The sequence below is a fragment of the Podarcis vaucheri genome (assembly GCF_965113315.1).
Source record: "Podarcis vaucheri genome assembly, chromosome: 10".
Lineage (NCBI taxonomy): Eukaryota > Metazoa > Chordata > Lepidosauria > Squamata > Lacertidae > Podarcis > Podarcis vaucheri.
In genome coordinates, this window is record NC_138748.1 from 54,243,029 (window position 1) to 54,255,701 (window position 12,673).

The 12,673-nt window shown below is 45.3% G+C and overlaps 1 long non-coding RNA gene across 1 annotated transcript; it reads right to left on the reverse strand.

The window, feature by feature from the left end:
* Positions 1-1,130: 1,130 nt before the first annotated feature.
* On the reverse strand, positions 1,131-8,334 carry LOC309542105. The gene is made up of 3 exons (XR_014224068.1): positions 7,887-8,334; positions 3,824-3,964; positions 1,131-2,141 (listed from the first exon to the last, which is right to left on the reverse strand). It is a non-coding gene; the product is annotated as an uncharacterized lncRNA (long non-coding RNA).
* Between the last annotated feature and the right edge of the window lie 4,339 nt (positions 8,335-12,673).

The following is a 12,673-nucleotide window of genomic DNA, read 5'->3' on the forward strand; positions in this document are numbered from 1 at the left end:
CAGATCGTGAAGCTGAGGCTCCAATACTTTGGCCACCTCATGAGAAGAGAAGACTCCCTGGAAAAGACCCTGATGTTGGGAAAGATGGAGGGCACAAGGAGAAGGGGACGACAGAGAATGAGATGGTTGGATGGTGTTCTTGAAGCTACCAGCATGAGTTTGATCAAACTGCGGGAGGCAGTGGAGGACAGAAGTGCCTGGCGTGCTCTGGTCCATGGGGTCACGAAGAGTCGGACACGACTAAACGACTAAACAACAACAACACTCTTAATCCAAACTGCTTCTCCTTGCCCATCCAGCATTTCGGTACATCTGTCCTAATTTATCTTGGTTCCAACACAGTCATGCTTACCATTCCACTCTTAGAAAACAGATTTATAGACCTCAGTGTTCTGCTTCGCTTGCCATGTACTTGCGGGTATCGAGGGGTGTGGTGTGGGAACAGATTGCATCTCAAAAGCCGCACCCACTCACTCCTCTTTCCCCCCTCCCCCTTTGCTTTCAGGCCAACAGAACATAAAATGCGTACCGGCACCATTCCATCGATTGGTGGTCGGAAAAATTGACTGCTGTGAGGCAGTTGCTGGAGCATGTCAACGGGCAAAGCTAACCGCAGATCAAATATCTATATGAGAACAACATGGTCTCAGCTGGCTCTGTCTATTTTAGGCGTGGGGAAAACTTTGGCCACCCAAATGTGGCTGAACTACAACTCCCAGCAGCCAGGGAAGAGGGGAATTGTTGTTCATTGACATCCGGTTTATTTGGACACACCTATCTTCATGTTGATGGGAAGCCTATCTTCATGTTGATGGGACGCGGGTGGCGCTGTGGGTTAAACCACAGAGCCTAGGACTTGCCAATCAGAAGGTTGGCGGTTCGGATCCCCGCAACAGGGTGAGCTCCCGTTGCTCAGTCCCTGCTCCTGCCAACCTAGCAGTCCGAAAGCACGTCAAAGTGCAAGTAGATAAATAGGTACCACTCTGGCAGGAAGGTAAACAGCATTTCCGTGCACTGCTCTGGTTCGCCAGGAGCGGCTTAGTCATGCTGGCCACATGACCCGGAAGCTGTATGCTGGCTCCCTCGGCCAATAAAGCAAGATGAGCACCGCAACCCCAGGTCCGTTATCTTCATGTTAAGAACATATGAATAGTCAGCTAGATCAAGCCAGTGGTTAGTTTTGGCCCAGTTCTCCATTCTGTTAAGGCCATCTTGCATCCTGATTCCGTCTTCCATGGCATTCTGTGTCAGGTGAAGCCTGATAACAGAGCCTATGGGTGGGGAGAGGGGTGGTGTTTCTATCTGGCAAGCTGCGATGCTTTGTGCAGATGGAAAGTTCATCACAGCACAACACTGAATCCCACCCTCAGAGTTTAGGGTAGTGGCAACCATGTACTCTGGCCCATTTATTTCGGAGTTCATAAAAGGTCAGTTCCTGAAGCAAAATACCCTCCCCCTGTGGGGCCTACACACAGCTCATTTTCCGATATTTTAAAGTACTTTTTACTTGCTGCGGCATCTGCAAGTGGATTTAAATAGTCTTAGGAGGGAAAAAGCTGGCAGCCCGTTTGACAATCGGCAATTTGCATGCCAAGTGAGGCCTGCAAAACATTGGCTGGAGTGTATAGGGCTTCCCACAGTTATCCTAATTTTATGCATAGTCCTTTAAAAAAGCACATAGTTACTTTGTTCTTTTGAAAAACAAAAGCCCCATTTATGAGATTATCCCTTTATCTGCCTGCAGCAGTCTTAACTAGGAAGGAGCGGAGTCCCGACACTGTATGTTACCAAAACAGGGAAGAGAAGGCAAGGCTGAATATGTCAGCTTTTCCCTCTTCCATTCTTCCGGTTCTGAGACACTAATCAGAAAGTCTTCTACAGGAGTGATTTTTATTGTGGATTTGCAACGCAAGAGAACACCAGACATCTACTCCATCAAAGAATACTTAAAGATGCCCTCTCTGTTGCGAGTCTTATCTGTCGTTTTGTCAGAGGAATAAGAGACAACGCCAGAGAAATAAGAGACGTCCTTCGAACGATTCCGACTTTGCTTTGGATTGTGAAGCATTAAAAAAAGAAAATCAATAGCAACAATAACAAAAGGCCGACTCTCAACAAAGATCAGCATCTGAGCTAGGTAGCTGTATAAATAAAAGAGAAAAACAAATTAAAGTCTGATTTACTGTAAAATTACACAAACACCCGCAATAGTTTAATTAAAAGTCTGGACTTGGAATTAAATATGGACACAGGGTGCCATTTGCAACAGCCTTCCCTAGTCTGTTTGTCCTCCAGATGTTTGGGACCACAGATCTCATCAAAGCCAGCCAGCATGACCAATGGTCAGATGCAGTCCAAAAAAACATCTGGAGGAACCTGGTTAGAGAAAGTAGCTTTAAAGGTTGCAAGACTCTCTAACCACGTCTCTGAGCCACAATCACCAGGAGCATCACATACAATGCCCATGAAAAACAGAACTTTAACATGTAGACCCTCCACACAGAGCAACTTTATTAAAATGGACAGACAGATGTGCTGCCTGGGGGCTGATGTGTAGGCCTGTGATTTCCAAACTGTGCTGCAAGAAGATAGTAAGATCACCTCCCAGGGAAAGCCTAGGTGAACAGATGAGTTTAAAGTAGGTGCCTAAATGCCAGTAACTAGGTGCTCATCTGATGTTCACTGGGAGCGCATTTCAAAGGGAATGTGCCGCCACACCCAATGCACAGATTGCCCAAACTTCAAAAACCTACTGCGCATCAGTTTGCCCAAACTTCAAAAACCTACTGCGCATCAGTTTGCCACCCTATGCGTCTTCCACGGAACTCTTGCACATTTTAGAGGATGCTACTTCCCTGTATTTTCAGGAATCCTTTTTTTTATTAGCAATTTCAACATGACAACATATCAAACCATAACGTATTCATTATTTTTCCCCTTCCCCCCCAAACACTCCCTCCCCTCCCCCAGAGACGTCCCTCAGCTCCTCTCTCTGATTTCTCAGCATATATTATTCTCTGCATATTGTAAAATTATACAAATCCTTACATTATCTGTCTACCATGTTATCAACAGTAACTCTATGTATGTTTATTCAAAACCTGCCAAGGAGTCCAATTCATTTTGTTGTGTTTTTAAATAGTTTGTATAAAGTTCCCATTCTTCCTTGAAGTCACAGTTCTCCTTGTCTCGCAATTTGTACGTCAGTTCAGGAATCCTTTTTAATGGCTATGTTGAGATTATGTTGCTTGGGCATCCGGTTGGCCACTGTGGGAACAGGAAGGTGGACTAGGTAGACCCCTGGCCTGATCCAGCAGGATTGAGAGCCAGTGTGGTGTAGTGGTTAAGAGCGGTAGTCACGTAATCTGGGTAACCGGGTTCGCGTCTCCGCTCCTCCACATGCAGCTGCTTGGTGACCTTGGGCCAGTCACACTTCTCTGAAGTCTCTCAGCCCCACTCACCTCACAGAGTGTTTGTTGTGGGGGAGGAAGGGAAAGGAGATTGTTAGCCGCTTTGAGACTCCTGAAGGGGAGTGAAAGGCGGGATATCAAATCCAAACTCTTCTTCTTCTTCTTCATCGCATGGTTGCCTTGGGCCAGTCACTCACTCTCAGCCTGATCTACCTCACAGGATTGTGGCAGGGACATAGGAAGCTGCCTTAGACTGAGTCAGAGCATTGGTCCATCTAGCTCAGTATGGTCTATCTATGCTGACCAGCAGTAGCTTTCAATGGTTTCAGACGGGTGTATCTCCCAACTGTATGTGGAGGTGCCAAAGACTGAACTAGAAACCAGCATACAAAACATTGTTCTCTCCCACTGACCTATGGCCTTTTGTGTCCTGAGTTCCCAGGAGGAAGGGTGGAATAAGAATGCAGTTCTATTGCGTCTTGCTCAAGCACACAGGATGCCTTTCAATAAGAGACCCGGTGGCTCTGTTTATGGGACCGTGGTCCTAATGTTTACTGCAAAAGAGACACATGAACCTCTGAACTTTACATGCACCTTACTAATGCCTGATCAAAATATAGCCAAAGCTCAGAAAGCAAACATCTGTGTGGCATTGTATTTCAAGAAGTGTAAGAATCAGGGGTGTCATGAGTTACCAAGGGAGTCCCAGGAATACAGCAGGAACAATCCAGTGGGAAATTAAAGCACGTATTTCAATTTCAGTGGGACAATTCATTTCAATGGGACAGTTAAGACCACAGAAACGGCTTTGAAGTGCTTATGTGGCTGGCTCAAGGTTGGCTAGGATTAGTATCCTGAGCCGTTATGGAAGATCTTGACAGGGTGAGTAATCAGGTGATTGCAGGGAATCTCTGGCCTGCCCGGATTATAATGGCCAACCAGCAGACATCCAGACTTCTACTGACTATGGATAGCTCATTTGGTAGAGCATAAGACTCTTAATCTCAGGGTTTCATCCCCATGTTGGGTAAAAGATTCCTGCATCAAAAGGGGGTTGGTCTAGATGACCCTCATGGCCCCTTCCAACTCTACAAGTCTGTGATTCCGGTTCTCAATGCTTCACTTGAAAATGCTGGAAAGTTGTTCAGCTCTTGGTACAGATGCCCTGGCCAGAAACCATTCCGTCTCCAGCATCCCACCTTTCCTTTTTAACACGGCACTAGAGCAAGCAGTAGTTGTTTTTCTTTTTTAAAAAAAAAGTTTTTTATTTATACAACAAGAAAAAAAAACACACACAAATACCAAATTACACACAAATTACAAAAATAACCATAGACACATAATTTTCTTAGCAAACAATAAAACATCTATTGGTCTTAACACTAAAGACCCAACTTCCCATCTATTCCATATTTCAAACTCATATTACTTTTTGCCAGTACACTCTTTTATCATAATTAAACTTATTCTCAATAAATCTAATTTCTTATATCTACCTTGCAAGTATTACTGAAGTTCCTCGAATGCAGCAACATAATTTAAGCTACTATATTTATTTAAATTCTGTTGCAGCATTCGAGGAACTTCAGTAATACTTGCAAGATAGATATAAGAAATTGGATTTATTTAAACTACAGTAGTTGTTTTTCAATAGGGTAGCAACTATGCATCATGGAAAACAGCAAGAGAGAACACCAATGTGCATAAGATTTGCATTTGCTAATATATATGTAATACCTCATGAGAAGAGAAGACTCACTGGAAAAGACCCTGATGTTGGGAAAGATGGAGGGCACAAGGAGAAGGGGACGACAGAGAATGAGATGGTTGGATGGTGTTCTTGAAGCTACCAGCATGAGTTTGATCAAACTGTGGGAGGCAGTGGAGGACAGAAGTGCCTGGCGTGCTCTGGTCCATGGGGTCACGAAGAGTCGGACACGACTAAACGACTAAACAACAACAATACAGTGGATGCTCGGGTTGTAAATGTCATCCATGCGGGAGGCACGTTCGCAACCTGCAGCACTCACAACCCGCAGCGCCACATCTGCACACATGTGGGTTGCAATTCAGCGCTTCTGCGCATGCGCCGGAACCTGGAAGTAACCCGTTCCGGTACTTCCGGGTTTCAGCGCATCCATAACCCAAAAATGCACAACTTGCAGCGTCTGTAACCCAAGGTATGATTGTACATTATTTGCAGTACACCGATACATGTGGCTGATTTACCTATCCACATGAGGGTGTGACTACATTTCTGAAACAATATTTAGAAATTTGAAGTTTAATTAGTTCAACATCCAGGTTGAAACATAAGAAAAACTCTGCTGGTCCATCTACTCTGTCATCCTGTTCTCAATGGGCAACCAGTTGCCAGCAGGAAGCCTGCAATCAAACAGGACCACAACACAACAGCCCTCTCCCGAAGGACTTGAGACGACATGCACAGAATTATGCTGTTCAGTCCCACTGATTTCAGATGGGGTTTATTCCCAGGTACGTGGGTCTAGGATTGCAGCAGCAGCTCAGTGAAACAAACAGGGGAAGAGTGGAAGGCATGCACCTTATCAGGGACGAAACGAGTTGAACTTTGGATATGGACAAGTTAATATCTTGTTTTTCTAGAGACAGCTAGAAAAAGAAAAAGGAAACCCACAACTTGGAAACTTCTGGTATGTTGTGGGCACTAACAACCACTGGCCCAGCAAACTGCCTGGCTGTGTGAAAGGTCACAGGGATAAATATGTCAAAATGCATTAACAAATATCAGGAGCTAGCTCCAAAGCATTTAAGCAAAACTGGTGCAAAGATATCGTTGCATAAATCTAAAAGGAAACTGCACAGGCCCCCAAATGGATGAAAGTCCAGGGAATCCCAAGGAGAAATTTGACAGGCAATTAGTAATTGTGTTGGTCCCCAATAATGAGGAATACACTGTTAAGATGGCAGAGCACCCAGTTTTGAGATGCGATATTGAACACATCAGGCATGATCTAGCCTACTGCAGGAACCAGCAGGGCAGAGGTGGGGAATGTATAGCCCTCCAGACATTGTTGGACTACAGCTCCCATCATCCCTGGCTGCTGGCCATGCTGACTGGGGCTGAGTTCAGCAACATCTGGAGACCCACCGGTCCAATAGTTCCAATATATATACAGGACACATTTAAATGGCTTTATTTAAAACAACAACCAGTGTTGTTTTCTGAGATATGTTAAGGGGTTGTACGGCCTCTGGAAGGCGTTGTCAGGCTGCATGCAATAGATAGCTTAAGGCAGAGGGCATACAAAGATGACAGTGTGGGAAAGCGGCTTGATTGTGTTTGAAAAGACAAAATAAGCCCAGGAATGTATCAAGAAGGTGCTAGGATCAAGCAAGGGGAGATGGCTGCCATCTTGATGCCCTGCTTGTGAGTTTCCAGAGGCATCACTAATGGAAAGAGAACATCAGGCTGACCAGACCTTCCTCAGAGCAGTTATTCCGCCCTTATGATTCGTAAGTGGAACAGAAGAGCACTTAACCCATGTGAAATGATGCTGAGAAAATACTGAACAGTGTGATTACAACAGCAGTTTACAAACACTACCAAATAGGTGCCATATTACTGAGCTGCTGTCAGCTGCCACAAATGTGGGTCAGGAGAAAGCTTTCATCCTTAGAACAATTGGGATGGGGAAACATTAGACGCCTCTGTTTTTGTCTCTGTTTGTTTGTAAGTTGCTTTGAGTTGGCCTGGGAAAGACAAAAGCGACCAACGAATCTAATAAACAACAACAGACCTTGGGCTTGGGAAGGGATATATAAGTTTCCAGGCTCACAACACAACCTTCTTTGTGTATCTACTCAGAAGTTTGAAGTCAGAGGGACGCACTCCCAAATAAATGTCTTGCCGTGCAATCTTACACACACCTAGCCCACTGCTTTTCTTGGGGTTTACTCCCACTTACAGGCTTGCACTCTCGATGCCTTAATTTATTCCTCTGCTCATTTAAAAGGCGGGGGTGTCTTTCATAGGCATAACCACCATCTTTCTCTTCTAGTAGCCCAATGTGACTGCAAATTCGCCTCTCTTCCTCTGCCCTCAGTAGATCGCGGTCGGAAGCCGGGTGGCCTACTAATGTACAGCAAATTGGTAAGAGTTTCTTGACTCCCACTCTGTTTAACAGTGGCAGCGACAGAGAGACCTTCCCAACTAATGAAAGGAAGACAGTTAACCGAGGGGACACTTTCCCCTGAAAGCACCGCGAGTTGAGTTCAAGTTCTGGAACTGAAAACGGGGATCTGTGCCCATTCTAACTATGTGCTCTTTTGCGCCCGGCCCTGGTTGGGGGGTCTGAGCAAGAGAGAGAGAGAGAGAGAGAGAGAGAGAGAGAGAGAGAGAGAGAGAGAGAAATCCAAAGGGTACCTCCGATCCTGATGCCTGCCCACCCCTGCTCCAAGCCAACCCAGCCTCTGCGCCCCTGGGAAAAGACTCACCAAAAACTGAAACATGGTGCCTGCGCGCAGCCGCCTTTTTCCCCCCTCCGTTTCCAGTTGGAGAACCTCGCGCGCAGCACAGAGCCTCTTCTCTTCCGGGTGCCCGCCTCCCAACCCAACTCCGGCTTCCCTCACTGGCTGAACCTTTAGACGGGCCTCTCAGGAGCCCTATCCGGGGCTCCTTGATCTCGGCGGCGCGCAGCTTAGGCAGCCTCGCTTCCTCCTCTCTCTGCCCTCGTAGCTCCGGGAAGGAAGCGCGCGCAGGCTGATGATTCAGCGGCGAAGGTGGCGCTTGGCTAAGCTCAGTTTACGGCGCCGACCGAGCTGCTTCCGTTACGTTGCTTGGCCAGGACCTCCATACACGCAGTTCCCAGGCTTGCATCCTGGGGAGGAAGTTACTTGGGGGCTGCTGGCGCAGTGGTTTGACTTCACCCCCCAGAGGCGCACGGCATTGTCTCTGGAGACAGACGGATACCAGCAACAACAGTACCACCACCTGCGGGTCACAGGGAGGTCTACAATATAAAAACACAAAAATGCGTAACAGTAACAATCATAATGATACACACACACACACACACACACACAGTTTAAAAATCCATAGAAAGTTAGCCCAAGGCCTAGAAGAAGAGGAATATTTTGAATGCTGCCTAATGAAGAAGGTGCCAGGTGAGCCTCCCTGGGGAGAGGATTCCACAAGCAGGGAGCCATCCTTCATCATTTTGGTTGTTCTTTTTCAGAACTTTTCCCAATTCTTACAATTGCCTTTTGGAAGCAAGGTGACCAGAACTGAAGCCATGCAAACCTATGCATATCTGTTGTTGTTTAGTCGTGTCCGACTTTTTGTGACCCCATGGACCAGAGCACGCCAGGCCCTCCTGTCTTCCACTGCCTCCCGCAGTTTGGTCAAACTCATGCTGGTAGCTTGAGAACACTGTCCAACCATCTCGTCCTCTGTCGTCCCCTTCTCCTTGTGCCCTCCATCTTTCCCAACATCAGGGTCTTTTCCAGGGAGTCTTCTCATCTAATGAGGTGGCCAAAGTATTGGCGCCTCAGCTTCAGAATCTATCCTATACAGTGCTACCTCGGGTTACATATGGTTCAGGTTACATACGCTTCAGGTTACAGACTCCGCTAACCCAGAAATAGTACCTCAGGTTAAGAACTTTGCTTCAGGATGAGAACAGAAACCGTGCTCCAGCGGCGCGGCGGCAGCAGGAGGCCCCATTAGCTAAAGTGGTGCTTCAGGTTAAGAACAGTTTCAGGTTAAGAACGGACCTCCAGAACGAATTAAGTACTTAACCCGAGGTACCACTGTAATTATATGTGTGTGTGTTTCTGTTAACAATGTGCTTTACTGTCCCAATCAAGAAACTTGTTAAAAATAAAAGTTTTTTGTAATTGTAGAATGACAAACAATGCCATTTTTCAGATGACGGAATAAAGTGTGTGTGTGTTTCGTTCCACCACTACATTCCACAAATCTCCCATTTTTGAATGGAACTTCAACAAAGTTGAATGAGCCAATGGAGGGCACAGAGGAAGTTGTTTGTTAATACAGCTGATAAACAGAACTTATGTATCAAAATGGTCATGTTTTGTCTTAGCTGTTAGAAATTCGTTCAAGTTTGTTGAATAATGAAATTTTACAAAACAAACACAAGATGGCACCAGAAATCCACATTAGTGGATTTTTCTCAGTGGTGATACTTTATTCATTTAATGACCACAGAAACGGAGTCATAATCTCAAATCTGCAGGGGGCAAATCTGAACATTTTCCCATCCAGCTATATACCTGTGACTCTCAGGGAATTTTTGCACTCCAACTCCCATCAACCCCTTTCATTTTATGCTTATATTTCCTTCGGTATTCGATATAAGCAAACTTTGTAAATAAACCTAGCACAATGACATTTTGGGCAATGGAAGCTAGATGGCAATGTTTCCCTTTGCAAATAGTTTAATCATTCCTCCACAATAATTAGGAACATGTTCAGCTTTTTCAAGTTCTGGGTTTTTTTGTTTGTTTTGCAATTCACATACATGGATGATAAAGTGTAACAATAGCTTAAATATGTTGTGCTTTCCTTCCCAAAGCCACACCAGACTTTCTGTTTATTCCAGAACAGGAGACTTTGTTCTGCCAGATTTCTTGAATTTAGCAGAGCAATAACTCTGGTATTCAGCGACACATCACTTAGCAAATGTGCAGATCCCTCTGGGGAAATTTCACTGGTCTTATGCAAAGTGATTTGGTATTTTTCCAAATTCCTTGGGTGGTATTCATCTGAAGACCCCCACACACACACACACACTTTAGTCTTTGGTTTTGACTGGTATTTGATTGGCAATGTTCACCAGAGGGGTCTGCACATTTGCTAAGTGAAATTATTTATCCAGGTTGGCCTTTAACTGCGGAGAAGGACGAAAGGCTCAGTGGTAGAGCACATGCCTTGAATGCAGAAGGTCTTAGTATCTCCGGGTAGGGCTGGGACAAAACCCACTCTGAAACATTGGAGACCCAATGCCAGTCAGTATGTGTAATATTTAGCTAGATGAACCAAAGATGATCTTATGTTCCTGTTTAAATCAGTCCTTATTAAGAGGAAGGGCTGTAACTTAGAAGCAGAGCATCTGCTTTGCATGCCAAAAGTCCCAGGCTCAATCCCTGATGTCTCCAGGTGCAAGAACACCTTACACGTACCCACTTGACCATTTAGATCAGGCATCCCCAAACTCGGCCCTCCAGATGTTTTGGGACTACAACTCCCATCATCCCTAGCTAACAGGACCAGTGGTCAAGGATGATGTGAATTGTAGTCTCAAAACATCTGGAGGGCTGAGTTTGCCTATGCCTGATTAAGATGAACAAAATTGGCACTACAGGTGTCACATAATTCTTATTCCACATTTGTAAGAACTCGATCGTTGGGCAGCCCCTGCACTTTGGAACTATTGAGATTAAACAGGCTCCTTCAACATACTCTTTTTGGTGCCTGCTAAAAACATTCCCGTTTAGACAAGCCTACCCAGAGGCTTAGAAAGTTGAGGTGACTTTAATTTGTCTTAGTATTCTAACTTTTGTATGTTTTGCAGCAGGGTTGTAAAATCCGCCTCGATTTTATTGCCTTGTCTTTTTGTAAACCACTTTGAGGTTTGTTTTTACAATTCAGCGGCTTATAAAGTTAATGAAATAAAATAAAGAAAAATGAACCAATACGCCTCTGCCAGGCAGTGTAGCATTACTGAGGTAGGTGCCCAGATTCCTTTTTCCAGCAGCAAATCATTATGGGCATAGGGTGGTACACTTCTACAATTTGTTTAATTGCTCCAGCATCAAGATCCAGTATCAGGCATTTCAAAGATGCTGCAACTTGACCCAACATAATAAATGGACTGGTCCCCCCTGTTCTGCTCCATCTCAGTGACATAACTAGTCCCAGAGTCCACTTTTCTTCTTGCTATGCAAAGCAAATAACTGATCTTGGAAGTGCTATATTCTCGGTTTGCCACAGGCAGTTTTCTATTTCTTTTGCTCATCTGACTTTTTCTTTCTGCCACCAGCTTAACTGCGCAGGTTTTTTTGCTCATGCATATTAAAACTGTGCTTTGTGGCAGGGGATAGGGGGGAACGGTTGAGAATGCAATTACGCACACAATTGGATCAGCAAGGAAGAGTGTGTGCGCTCATGGTTGCCAAAAATTAAATTTAGTTTGCTGTCTCCCTCCATGAGCTGAAAAATGCAATAAAAACGAACTATTTCCTGCTTTTCATGCAACCTGAAATTTGCTGCCTGAGGTAGCTACATCACTCTACATAACAGCAGGGCTGGGCCTGAGAAGAAGTCCCTGGAAAGGACTTCCTTGCATGAGATGTCTGGTCTTCCCAAGCTATCCTATATACTTGATTATTCTTTGTTTCTACATCCTGGTTTGGTCCTTGTAAAAAAGACTCCTGCATTGCAGAGTTTGGACTAGACCAGACTCGTGGTCCCTCCAACTCTACAAATCTACAATTCTATGACTCTATGATTCTACAGACTTCTACACAGAGTGATTTCTGAACATTTTGGAAGTCGAATGGACTTCTGGAACCGATTCCGTTCGACCTCCGAGGTACCACTGTACTTCTTAGAAAGTGGGAAGAAGTGCTCTAAGATCTCCTAGCCCTGGTACAATACTAGATCTCTGTTTATTCCTTTTTGCAAAGACAAACGGTGCTTTGCTTTTGGACCTTCCTACACCAGCGCTGCCCTAGAAAGTAAAAATGCTTCTCTCTCTCTCTCTGTGTGTGTGTGTGTGTGTGTGTGTGGCAGAGTGGAGTTTGTTTATTCACTTGCGTGCTGAGGTCCCCAAAACACCCCTACCCCAATAACTCACACATCACACATAATTTTTGTTTAAGGTTTTTGGCATAATTTTGGCCACAACTTTATTAACATACAAATTGTGAGTGGCTGCTTAGGCATTGGTTATGGCTAGCTGTCCCCCCCGCCTTGGGGGACAGCACTGACTCCCAGACTCCGGCGAGAGTCAGTGTGGAGGAACAAGATCAGGGATAACTGGAGCTGCGACACAGACCCTCAGCTACTCCCCGCATGCTCCCAGGAGCTTACGCGGCCCGCACCCTGCACCAAGGGTTTGGACGAGGGGGATGGTAAGCCCCTGAATTCCTTTAATGGAATTCCCGTGCAGCAGCAGCATTAGAGGGGCAGGCACAGCCAATCCATACCCCTCCACCAACCAATTTAACCAATGCCTAACCGCCAACCTTACAAGTTGTGA